Here is a 14,344-nt window from a genome sequence, read left to right as displayed (position 1 = left end):
ATCCCCTTAGGCCTTAGAAGTCCATATAGCCATCATCCCAAAAGATGGGAAAAACCTTAAACTGTGTGGCAGCTATGACCCTATATTCATTATCAAGACATATGTGAACTGGTGGGCTAAGATACTGTCCTGTAGGATAGGCCCATTCTTACCTAATCTTGTAAGCCCTGAGCAAGATGATTTTGTACCTGAGCGAGAGGGTAAAAACAACCCCAGTGGGGTGATAGCCACCACACACTTCGCTAAGCATTCAAAAACTCCCCAGTCCTACTCTGCACAGATGCCGTGATTAGTGAATTTTATACGGTAATTGATATTTTCCCTTTATGCTAATCAATATGCTAAACTCCGCCTCTATACTTTATACTCCCCTTGCATCTTCTGCCCGCCCACTGGCCAATTCCGCTTCTCCTCCCCACCCCCTTTGTTGAAACTCCTCTCAGATTCTCAACTTTGAGATGTATTTAACCCATCCAACCCAATAAACATAAAGGACCTTCTGCCTTCACTCCATTCCCAATCACAACACGTTCTGAACGTATATCAAAACAAAGTCTGTTACCAAACTACCTACCTACCAATTGGCTGGAAATATCAGCTTTATTCCCCACACTAACTAAAAGACCCGTTTCTAGAATATATACCCATATCTTAACCCCTCTTATAGAAACCAAGCCCCGTTGCCTGCTACATTGGACGGGAACTCCAACTCTCAATCACAGAGGAGCAGTGCAAGTTCATACTGTCCCACTCCCATGGGTTTCCCACATCTGTCCGCTTCCAGGGAGCGTTGTTTAAAATATTGTCCAGGTGGTATAGGACCTCCGCCTTCATATTTGATCATGGATGATCTGCGTTGGAGATATGGGAAAGAACCTGCCACTCTTTCATATATATGGTGGTTCTGTGATGCAATACGTCCCTTTTGGGATCAGGTTATCCAATGGATTTCTTAATTGCCAGGCCCTTCCCCTACTATCACTCCAAAATTAGTACTTCTCTGGGCCCCTTCTCCCTCTTATACTCCAAACAAAACCTCTTTAACTACCCATCTGCTGAAATGTTAATACCCCTTTTTTGGAGGTCCATAGACCCTCCACCTATAGCCGTATGGATAGAAAAAGTGGTAGACACTCACCACTGAGAAGAAATACATAGCTGGCAAAATCTCACAGAAAACACATGGTCTCTATGGACTTCATTGATACATACGGAAGACAATCCTTCCAGTACTTCATGATTCCTATTCCCTGGGGTCACCCTACCCCCCACCCCACCCCCCCTCAGGACTGTGCAGCTGTCAGTAGTACAGTTCACCCAGTGGTCGGGCACAGCGCTGAATCATAATAAAATCATATTAATAATAAAATCAATAAAATAAAGTCAGATTTTGATAGAATATTGGAGAGCTTTATGCCTCATCTTGTTACCTCAGCTGATACTTTATACTTTTATATACAATATATATATATATAATTTCCATATAAAATATAATAAGCAGTGCCGTACTCTGGGAAATGCCAGCGTGCACCTTTAAAGTGGAATGATGATTGCCATCTTATTTTCTTCTACTATGTGATTATGTCATTTTGTATTCCTGATCATTTTTCTCTTCTCTATCTCTCTTGCTGTTTACATAAAGATTTAAAAATGCAGAAGGCAAGTGAGAGATTTAAGACGCCCACCCCTTCCTGCACAGCACACGTATATCGTAGCTTAACCCATGAGATACAGACGCCAGACTTCTGTCACTGAATACATGGAGACTAAGTAAGTGGCAAGGTAAACGGATACGTAAAAAGGACTGCAAAAACGCAGTGTGAACCCAGCCTTATCCAGGTTTCCATAAACATGTCTGCTTACTTCCAGAGACAGCACTGCTCTTGTCTCCAGGTCAAATGTGTTTTGCAATTAACTCCATCGATTTAAATGGAACTGAGTTGCAAAACCTTCACCCGAACTGGAAATAAGAGTGCTGCTGCTTCTGGAAGAAAGCGGCCATGTTTATCTAAACCTGGATAACCTCTTAAAGGGGGATATTTATGATCTGCACAGTTTTTTTTGCGCTAGCGCACTTTTCACGTGCTGTGAAAAAATCTCGGGTCCACGTGCAAAATTTAACATTAAGTCCATAGACCTTGAAAAATCTTGCTTGGTTTGTGCACATTTTTTTGGATAACAGAGCTTAACGGGGAAAAAAACGACACCAGGGTTGACTGGATTTTTGCACAAAAACTAAAAAAAATTGCACATCATAAATTTGGCCAACAAAGTAGCTAATATGAAACTACTCTCCTTTTAGATCCCCGAGAAGGAAAAAAAATGGCGCAGTCGGTGTAAACTGCTTAAAAATAGTGCAGCAAGATGTTGCGCCCATGAGCAAAAAACACCTAAATTAGCCAAATTACTGACGCAAAAGAATGAAAAATGCTCCCCTAAAACTATCTGACTAATATTGTTTCGGTCCCCATCATGCCTATGTGAGGGGGTGTAACACCCCCCTTAAAGGGTTTGTTTGGGATCCAAAACCTCTGTTGACGTGCCTCTCCTACCAGAAATAGAAGCTCAGCATAGACTCAATTCTATCTATGCTGTTTCCATTTCCAGAGGAAACGGCACTTCACCAGGACCCACCAGCTGCAGCAGAACTGGACAGGTAAGTACACCTCACTGACATATCCCCAGCAGCCCTAGCAGTATAAATATCATTTTATCCTGGACAACCCCTTAAAAGGGGGGAAGAGGAGTACAGGAAAATAATAAACAACCAACTCACCCGTCCCCATGCCTCAGTTGCGCCGCTCCGGAGTCCCTCTGATGGCCGCTGGAATCCCACTCTTTTCCTGCATTACTTACTGGGAGCAATTTTCTATCCCTAAGGGGCCCTGGTCTACCTATGGAGTTATCTACCTACCCAGAGGGGGGCCTTCATGTCAGTCTGGGGCAGATAAAAAAGGAATGAGTACAACTGAATGAGTGAGAAGATGTCACTGGTGAGTCACTGGATGTAATTGTACTGTAATCACTATATTGTTACTACATGGGGGTAATCTATGATCTGTGTACTGTGGTGGTATTCAGTAATCTCATCATAATATTATTCAGTCATTAGGTAGAAGTACTATGTGGTCATTAGGTTGGTTAGATTTTGCCTGTGTATGTTTGTGAATATCTAAGTAGATAACAATTAAACCACTTTGTATTGATAATCAATGCAAAAATCCAAGTAATTCCAGAAGGTCAATTCCTGTAATTGTATATTAATGATTATTCAAATCTAAAACTGGACATGGAGATAAAACATCAAGTGTACCCCAATATAAAGCTGCTGATAAGTGAAAAAGAGGCATTTTTCTCTTGTAAGATAAATTACAAATTTAAATTTATTATCTTTGTACCAATTAATTTTGAAAACCTTATAATTCCAGGTACATTTTAATAAATCTTATTTTAGGAAAGGATTCTTGCTATTCCACTTTACATGTAATTTCATCTTTACCACTAGGTTGTGCTGATGTATCACACCATCAGGCAGATATTGTACTGCTCTTGTCAACAGCGAGAACATTTTTGGTCTTAATATAAATTAGATTACGGAAAGTAAATAAGATCAATTATTTCTTGACAATGACAGCAGTCAGGATGGCGTCATTGGTGGAGCAGGATGTATGAGGCAGCAAGAGAAAGGTCAGTTCTTGAAGTTGATGGTTGGAAACAGGCAAAATGGGCAAGTGGAATGATCTGTGCAAGTCTGACCAAGGCCACATGGAATGGCAAGACAATTTGGTTAGAGCTTCTCCAAAGTGGCAGATCTTATTGGGTGATCCAAAAATGAGCACATGAGCATCACAAATGGACCATGAGTAATGGAACAGGACATGGGATACGCCATGAATGAGAGCAAGCCATGTGAGGCCATGTGATGTGCCGGACAAGGTTTTGCTGGTCATAAGCTGCGGAAGTCACATGTCCAGAAATAGAGACTTGCGAGGATTTGGGATGTAAAAGGGTCCATTTACACTACGGAATTGGCGCTGAAAATCCATGCAGAACCCCCACGGAATCAGCACCGAATCCTGCCTGCTATATGTTTTAATGGGAGGCCTCTCATCTCAGGAGAGACAGCCTGCTCAGCCAATTACTGTCCACAGTGCTTCTTAGTCAGTCAGTGGTTGGCTTAGCAGGCTGTCACTATCATCTCAGGAGTGACAGCACATGCAGCCAGTCACTGACTGACTAAGACGGGACAGTGCTGCAGACAGTGACTGACTGAGTGGGCTGTCACTCTCATTTAGGAGTGATAACCCTCTCAGCCAATCACTGGCCACAGCACTGTTCAGTCAGTCAGTGATTGGCTTAGCAGGCTGTCACTATCATCTCAGGAGTGACAGCACATGCAGCCAGTCACTGACTGACTAAGACGGAACAGTGCTGCAGACAGTGACTGACTGAGTGGGCTGTCACTCTCATTTAGGAGTGATAACCCTCTCAGCCAATCACTGGCCACAGCACTGTTCAGTCAGTCAGTGATTGGCTTAGCAGGCTGTCACTATCATCTCAGGAGTGACAGCACATGCAGCCAGTCACTGACTGACTAAGACGGAACAGTGCTGCAGACAGTGACTGACTGAGTGGGCTGTCACTCTCATTTAGGAGTGATAACCCTCTCAGCCAATCACTGGCCACAGTACTGTTCAGTCAGTCAGTGATTGGCTTAGCAGGCTGAAGGCGGCTGCTGGGGACACCGGAGAAGGGGGACACCGTGGGAGCGCGGACAGGTAAGTAGAGATGAGCAACGCTGCTGAACAGCACAAAAACAGCTAAATGCCAGCAATTGTTAAGCTGTTTTAGTGCAGGTCATTTAAGGTTCAGACCAAACTTTACAAAAGTTCGCTCATCTTTAGCATAAAGCTTTAACTTTCCCTCTCTGTGTCTCTGAGTACTTGAAGGTGACGGGCTTGTGGGGTACTGTAGCTGTGTAATACAACTTAGGGAATCAACAAACTAAATGTGATTGAAATCTCTAAAATTTCACCTTTATACATGCGTGTGCAGTTAGGTCATTATTACTAGCATCAGTGCTTTCACAATTGCACAGTCAGTACTAGACCCTCACGTGGTCATGTTGGAGCATCCACCCTTGAAAAAAAGCAATCCCCTATACCAACAGGAACCTCACCCTGTCCTATTCAACCCTTAGCTGGTGCTTGTACTCTTTTTCTTCTTTCCCAACAGGCTTTACAACTTGGATCTTCAGGAAGAATGTTCAGGCACGCTGGTTGCACAAGGAAAAACATGGACATGCCAATGGTGCGCTCTACTTATTGACCCTTTCGAATGGATGGACAAATTCGAACAATAATCATACGTGTAAACGCAGCGAACGATCAAGCGACAAGCGAGAAATCGTTCATTTTAATCTCACAACATGTTCTTAAATCGTCGTTCGTCGTTAGCAAAAAATTCGCAGATCGTTCCGTGTAAACAGTCGCTCGCCGATTTTACCTGTGTGCGAGATAGACTTAAGCGATCGCAAAACGATTTTTCCGTACGATATATCGTTCCGTCTAAACGCTGATCGTTCTAAAAATAACATCGTTCTTTCAATATCGTTAATTGTACGATCGGGAGAATTATCGCTCCGTGTAAATGCAGCATAATGCACTTCAAACATGTGCAGACTACATATGAGACTGGCCGTTACATGACCCGGCCGGGTCACGGAATGGATGGCCTCAGAAAAGATCATCCCAGTCGGTACTGCAGGATGATCTTTAGCGCTGCTTAGTTCTGATGCGGGCGCATTTGATCGTGCCCACATGAGAACTCTCCTCTGCACACTATGGAGCGTACGTCCGGAGCCGCTCACTCCATAGTGTGCACTGACAGGGTTTTCTGCGGCCACTATTCACTGAATAGCAGCCGCAGAAAACTGACATGTCAGTTTTTTACGGCGCCTCTAGGGATCCCGGACGGAGTGTATACTATGTGTATATACTCTGGCCGCGATCCCCACAGCCTGCAACCGTAGAAATCACGTCCGTTGTTTCATGGAACTTACGTGGTGTGAACATAGCCTAAGAGTTTTCTCATCTTTTAGCCCAGAATATTTTGGTGGTAGACTTTAAATACTTAATTGTAACTTACAGTATGTGATAAACAGTTCTAATGGTAATGACTGACTATGCACTAATGGGGATGACAAATATTATGACTATATGACTCGATTAAGAGTGCTAATTAGTGATTCATAGTAATTTCGCTTATAGACTTGAAAGACCAACTGTGACTTGGCAAACCTTGCGGTATAATTTATTCTAAGCAAGTAAAGTTTTGCATATCTAGATTTATTTTACTTGTGATAAAAACTTCTTTTCAGTTAAATGGTGCCACCTGGAGGTTATATTCCAGAAAACTCCTCACAACTGTAATGGACTGAAGAAAGAATTTTATAATTACATGTATCCCTCACTGACAAGGAGGTTTCACACACGGCAATCATCAGCTACCATCTCTCATATGGCCATGTTGAGGGAAAACCAAAAAAGTCACAAAAATTATTTAAAAAGAAAAGAAAAAATTCACACAAATTTGCGGATGTTACAGACGTGGAAGGAATGTAATAGATTGGTTCCCCGTCCGGCATGATGTGTCAATATCATGACAGCAGCGGGAAAATTTTTGAATCGCAGCAGCATTGTAATGGCACAGCCGCTACTGTGTCGCTACAATTCAGTGATATTCCCTGCTGATATTGACACATCATATGGGGACCAAATCCATTACATACATTGGAGAGAACAGCTCACACACAGTTTTCAATATCTTCAGCAGAAAGCAGCAGCTCAGAACTGGGGGAAGGAGACAGAAATGGCAATGACATGTATGGAATGAATTGTTAGTCTCCAAGGGGGTGGGGGATTTAACATGTATTTACTTGACTGGAACACCCCTTTAAGCGGTTAAGAATAGAGATGATCAAGCCGGGCCAAGGGTCATACAAACCCGAACGATCGGCATTTGAATCCCACTGTATTCCCGTTCCATGAGGAAGGTGGAGACAACCCAAGTCCTGCCTGGAAAACAGGAATACAGCCTAGGTCATAGACTGTCTCTATGTTTTCCAGACAGGACTCGGCCTGTCTCCACCTTCCCCATGGAAAGGGAAAATGTCAATTATCCTGTCAATCATTCAGTTTCTGCCATGGACAGTGGTGGACGTTGGTGGATCAACGGCATAATACCAATGTTCTCCCAGGACAGCAGTGGACATTGGTAAATGATCACCCAGTGAGGTATGAAGATGGACACTGTAAAGGAGATTTATCAAACGTGGTCTAAAGTGAAACTGGCTCAGTTGCCCCTAGCAACCAATCAGATTCCACCTTTCATCCCTCACAGACTCTTTGGAAAATGAAAGGTGGAATCTGATTGGTTGCTAGGGGCAACTGGGCCAGTTTCACTTTACACCATGTTTGATAAATCTCCCCCGTGTTCATGGTGACTTCCTATAATACACACCCAGCACCCAGTGACTTCCTATAATGCACACCCAGCACCCAGTGACTTTCTATAATGCACCCAGCACCCAGTGACTTCCTATAATGCACACCCAGCACCCAGTGACTTCCTATAATGCACACCCAGCACCCAGTGACTTCCTATAATACAGACCCAGCACCCAGTGACTTCCTATAATACACCCCCAGAACCCAGTGACTTCCTATAATACAAACCCAGCACCCAGTGACTTCCTATAATACACACCCAGCACCCAGTGACTTCTTATAATGCACACCCAGCACCCAGTGACTTCCTATAATACACACCCAGCACCCAGTGACTTCCTATAATACACACCCAGCACCCAGTGACTTCTTATAATGCACACCCAGCACCCAGTGACTTCCTATAATGCACCCAGCACCCAGTGACTTCCTACAATACACCCCCAGCACCCAGTGACTTCCTATAATGCACCCCCAGCACCCAGTGACTTGGTATATTGCACACCCAGCACCCAATAACTTGGTATAATGTACACCCAGCACCCAGTGACTTCCTATAATACACCCCCAGAACCCAGTGACTTCCTATAATACACACCCAGCACCCAGTGACTTCCTATAATGCACACCCAGCACCCAGTGACTTCCTATAATACACACCCAGCACCCAGTGACTTCTTATAATGCACACCCAGCACCCAGTGACTTCCTATAATGCACCCAGCACCCAGTGACTTCCTACAATACACCCCCAGCACCCAGTGACTTCCTATAATTCACAACCAGCACCCAGTGACTTCCTATAATTCACATCCAGCACCCAGTGACTTCCTATAATGCACACCCAGCACCCAGTGACTTCCTATAATGCACACCCAGCACCCAGTGACTTCCTATAATACACATCCAGCACCCAGTGACTTCCTATAATGCACACCCAGCACCCAGTGACTTCCTATAATGCAACCCCAGCACCCAGTGACTTGGTATATTGCACACCCAGCACCCAATAACTTGGTATAATGCACACCCAGCACCCAGTGACTTCCTATAATACACACCCAGCGACTTCCTATAATACAGACCCAGCACCCAGTGACTTCCTATAATGTACACCCAGCACCCAGTGACTTCCTATAATGCACACCCACAACCCAGTGACTTGGTATAATGCACACCCAGCACCCAAGTGACTTCATATAATGCACACCCAGCACCCAGTGACTTGGTATAATGCACCCCCAGCACCCAGTGACTTCCTATAATGCACCCCCAGCACCCAGTGACTTGGTATATTGCACACCCAGCACCCAATAACTTGGTATAATGCACACCCAGCACCCAGTGACTTGGTATAATGTACACCCAGCACCCAGTGACTTCCTATAATGTACACCCAGCATCCAGTGACTTCCTATAATACACACCCAGCACCCAGTGACTTCCTATAATACACACCCAGCACCCAGTGACTTTCTATAATGCACACCCAGCATCCAGTGACTTCCTATAATTCGCACCCAGCACCCAAGTGACTTCCTATAATGCTCATCCGGCACCCAGTGACTTCCTATAATGCACCCCCAGCACCCAGTGACTTCCTATAATGCACATCCAGCACCCAGTGACTTGGTATATTGTACATCCAGCACCCAGTGACTTGGTATAATGCACCCCCAGCACCCAGTGACTTCCTATAATACACACCCAGCACCCAGTGACTTCCTATAATGTACACCCAGCACCCAGTGACTTCCTATAATGCACACCCAGCACCCAGTGACTTCCTATAATGTATACCCAGCACCCAGTGACTTCCTATAATACACACCCAGCACCCAGTGACTTCCTATAATGCACACCCAGCACCCAGTGACTTCATATAATGCACACCCAGCACCCAGTGACTTGGTATAATGAACAACAGTCACCCAGTGACTTGGTATAATGCACACCCAGCACCCAGTGACTTCTTATAATGTACATCCAGCACCCAGTGACTTCCTATAATGCACATCCAGCACCCAGTGACTTGGTATAATGAACAACAGTCACCCAGTGACTTGGTATAATGCACACCCAGCACCCAGTGACTTCTTATAATGTACATCCAGCACCCAGTGACTTCCTATAATACACCCCCAGAACCCAGTGACTTCCTATAATACACCCCCAGCACCCAGTGACTTCCTATAATACACCCCCAGCACCCAGTGACTTCCTATAATGCACATCCAGCACCCAGTGACTTCCTATAATGCACACCCAGCACCCAGTGACTTCCTATAATACACACCCAGCACCCAGTGACTTCCTATAATGCACACCCAGCACCCAGTGACTTCCTATAATACACACCCAGCACCCAGTGACTTCTTATAATGCACACCCAGCACCCAGTGACTTCCTATAATGCACATCCAGCACCCAGTGACTTGGTATAATGAACAACAGTCACCCAGTGACTTGGTATACTGGACAATGGCTTCACTGCTCCCACAGGAAACCACCCACAATCCCCCCTCCTCTTCTTTCTGTATTTCTCTCCCTGCTGCCACCTGCTCTCCACTATACACAGCCGACTGGCCGCCTCCAGGAAGCCAATCACCTTATACAGAAAGGGGGGGTGCTGACATCACAGAGGGGTTTGCAGCTGATTGGACAGCTGGATTATGGACAATCCCATGCTCCGGCCAAAAGACAGTTCTGTAAGCTACCATGTGCGGCTGCGAAGCAAAGTTGGCCAATTTCTGGAATCGCTACAAAGCGAATTTATTGCCTGATTTGCTGCGAATCGGAATTCATCAGATTTGCTTCGCTCATCTCTAGCTAACTTGCCCACTACCTTTGTACATGTTGTACATGAATGTGGGTTTTATGCTTTTTATAATACACTTTTCCCTCGTATTGTTTATAAGCAGAACTAATACCGATGCTGCTGCTATTATTATTATTACATTGTGTTTGCTCCACAATAGGAATCTTACAGGAAGTTGATTTTCTCACCATTCTTTAGAGGGAAGACGAATGACTAGAATTCCAGTAATGCTTTCTTTAGTAACCAACCAAACATGTTTTTACATAGAATAAAACTCAATTTCGTCCCCCGTTCTCAGCAATTATTTTGTGTATTCTAATGACACCTGGAAGTGTGCGCTGTAGGGTGGGGATCCACTTTATTGCACATTATTCAGCGCCTATAAATATGTTCTACAATAGTAACTTGTCACCTCTGGAGAAAATGTGTTATTAAAATAGCAACTAATTCAAATAGTCGCACCTGCTGCTATCAAATGGTCTGTGTCATAGACTGTTACAGCGTTAGGAACTTCACAGCACTCATAGAGTCGGCTACAAATGTATCACAGAACTTAATAAGGAGCTCATATTAACCAATTATTATGGCCATATGAAGCATTATTCCTGATCATGATCTTTATTTAAGGGGTTGTTCCCAAAAAAAAAAAAAAAATCAAGTCTTCCAGTACTTATCAGCTGCTGTATGCCCTGTAGGAAGTGGTGTATTCTCTCCCATCTGGAGCGCAGGAGAGGTTTTCTATGGGGATTTGCTGCTGCTCTAGACAGTTCCTACCAAGGACAGAGGTGGCAACAGAGAACACAGTGTCAGACTGGAGAGAATACAGGATTATTAAATAGACGTAAATTACAAGTAACTTTCTGAAACCAGTTGATTTGAAAGAAAAAGATTTTTGCTGGATAACCCCTTTAAGCTAGTCATGCACATTACATTATTGTCTATCATTGCCGACCATCTAATATGTAATGTGGATGTAATTGTGTGTTTAACTCTGATTGTCTCATTATATGTGTATTCTCCTCTATTTTCTGTTTCACTGAATTTCGCTCAATTTAAAAACCCCAGGCCTAATTTAGATGCCAAACAGACATCGAGACTCCCTCCACTTTTTGACTTAACGCCTCAATAAAGATTCTGCTATTATCGCCATTAATTATTATTGGTACGTGTCCTGGTTTTGATTCACATGAGGACTTAAGGCCCTATTCCATGGAACGATTATCGGCCGTATTCGGCCGATTTCGGCCGATAATCGTCCCATGGAGTAGGAGGCAACGATCAGCCGACAGTAGGAGCGGCGGCAGCAGACCGCCGCTATATCGTATGGGCTGCCCGGGCTAGTCCTGGAAAACATGGATACAGCATATGGTTTATGGCTGTATCCATGTTTTCCAGGCAGCACTGGCAGCAGGGCCGAATTAACAGCTGCTGCTGCCCCAGGCACTAAACCTGAAGACGCCCCATCTTCACTCACCAATTAGCATCATGATGTTTTGGGTGTATTGCCGATAGGCATATTGCCAATAATCCTGGAAATCAATTATTAGAGCCGTCTGTATATTGTCTGAGGGAATTCTCACCTCAGGATTGGTAGATCGGTAGGTAACAGCTCCAGGCGTCACATTCAACACTGCCAGACCTGAACAATACCGCCATACTGTGAGTGGATAACACCGCCATACTAGACCTGCCCAATACTGTGACTGGATAACACCACCACACCAGACCTGCCCAATACCACCATACTGTGACTGGATAACACCGCCACACCAGACCTGCCCAATACCACCATACTGTGACTGGATAACACCGCCACACCAGACCTGCCCAATACCACCATACTGTGACTGCATAACATCGCCATACCAGACCTGCCCAATACCGCCATACTGTGACTGGATAACACCGCCATACCAGACCTGCCCAATACCACCATACTGTGACTGCATAACACCGCCACACCGGACCTGACCAATACCACCATACTGTGACTGCATAACATCGTCATACCAGACCTGCCCAATACCGCCATACTGTGACTGGATAACACCGCCATACCAGACCTGCCCAATACCACCATACTGTGACTGCATAACACCGCCACACCGGACCTGACCAATACCACCATACTGTGACTGCATAACATCGTCATACCAGACCTGCCCAATACCGCCATACTGTGACTGGATAACACCGCCATACCAGACCTGCCCAATACCACCATACTGTGACTGCATAACACCGCCACACTGGACCTGACTAATACCACGATACTGTTTCTGTATAACACCACCATACTGGACCTGACTAATACCACCATAATGTAACTGGATAACACTGCTACACCAGACCTGACCAATACCACCATACCCCCCCCCCTTTGAAAAGACACCAGATTTACTGGCAAGTTTGAAAGGCATGTGGGAGACTCCCCTGTAAGGTGCTGCCCTAGGCTACGGACCACGGGTGCCTAGCGGCAAATATGGCCTTGCCTGGCAGCGCTGTTAGTTTATTCAGGCAATGTACCTGGCCATGCTGCAGACACGACTGGGTTACTTAAGCATCCATAGTAGCTCTGGGGGTCTTTACAAGGCCCCTTGGCTATCATGTAGACCCATCAGCATCAGAGATCTCATCACATGAATGCCGATAGGTAACTACTGCACTGCAGACTATTTACATGTTACAGTCACGATCTGACAGCAGCATGTAAAGGGTTAATCTGCCAGGAACTGAGGCTTATCGGAGGAGCTTAAATAAAGATCGATATATTCTCCATCAAGCTGCTGGATCATGTATTTGCTTGTTGGGCCCAATCCTCAATGGTCATATCTCCTTTGGTGGTGTGATGGGAATCTAATATTAGAGAATTGGTGTTAAAGGGGTATTCCGGGAAAAAATAGTTTTAAAAGTAGGAGATTGCGGGTAGAGATGATTGAACAGCAGGAATTTTCAGGTTCGGACATTTTTTGAATGAAAAGCCGATGGTTCGAGTCAGAACAAACCTGAAAATTCCCGCTGTTCCATCATCCTTTGTCCGACCTATGGACCTCCCAGTGATCTCCATATCGGGCCTTGCTGGCTCTGTTATGAATAGAGCCAAGGGTTGGCATGCTGCTCGCGGCTCTATTTCCATGGAGTTGCGGAAGGAGACAAAAGAGTGCTGTACTCGGCTCTTCCAGTCGCGGGTCACGTGCCAACCTGGGGCTCTATTAACAACAGAGACGGCCGGCCTGGTACGGAGATCGCCGGGGGGTTCAGGGGTCAGACCTCCACAACCTCCTACTTTTCCCCCATTCTGTGGTTAGGGGAAAGGTAAATTTTTCCCAGAATACCCCTTTAAAATGCCATGGATACCATTTTTGTACAATATTATCCTACTAGAGTCGTTGAGAATATTATTTTAGAACAGTCCCACATGGTTTTTCCATAGAAAATACTTCTCAATCAAGTAAAGCGAGCAGCAGAGGAGCAAGTATTGAACCAGTTTAGCCTCTTTTCGGAAGTAGGTTCTAGTTGAAGGCATTGTTACTTTCCCAGTAGACGCGGAGTCTATCTCACTGCCGCAAGGTCAAACAAAGTTGAAGAGAAAATTGACACTCCTGTATAAATGCGTAGTGGGATGTATAATTGTACATAATTCAAAAACTTGGGCATACAAAGCACAGCACACAGGTCAGGAAAATATTGTGCATTTTATCTGTGTAATGATGGTTCCTACTCCGCCAGACAACAGGGACTTCAAGCTGTGGTCCTATTTCAAACCTCAACAACAGTGCAAATTAAAGCAAGAGAAGGCAAAGAAAGCAATCTAGTAACACTATTTCATTCCCGCCGAGCAAAGTATATGGTGTGGAAAACCTTATCACAGATTGTTTCAAAAGTCTGTAAAGTGTTCAAAGCAAGAAAATTAGAGGGCATGTGTGATAAAATGAGGATGAGAAATCCTCTAAATATTCATACAAAACATTCAAAGCGACTGTAAAGGAATGATTTAGGAGACGATACAATGGACCAG

This window comes from Dendropsophus ebraccatus, chromosome 11 (assembly GCF_027789765.1).
Source record: "Dendropsophus ebraccatus isolate aDenEbr1 chromosome 11, aDenEbr1.pat, whole genome shotgun sequence".
Lineage (NCBI taxonomy): Eukaryota > Metazoa > Chordata > Amphibia > Anura > Hylidae > Dendropsophus > Dendropsophus ebraccatus.
This window is presented reverse-complemented; position numbering follows the sequence as displayed.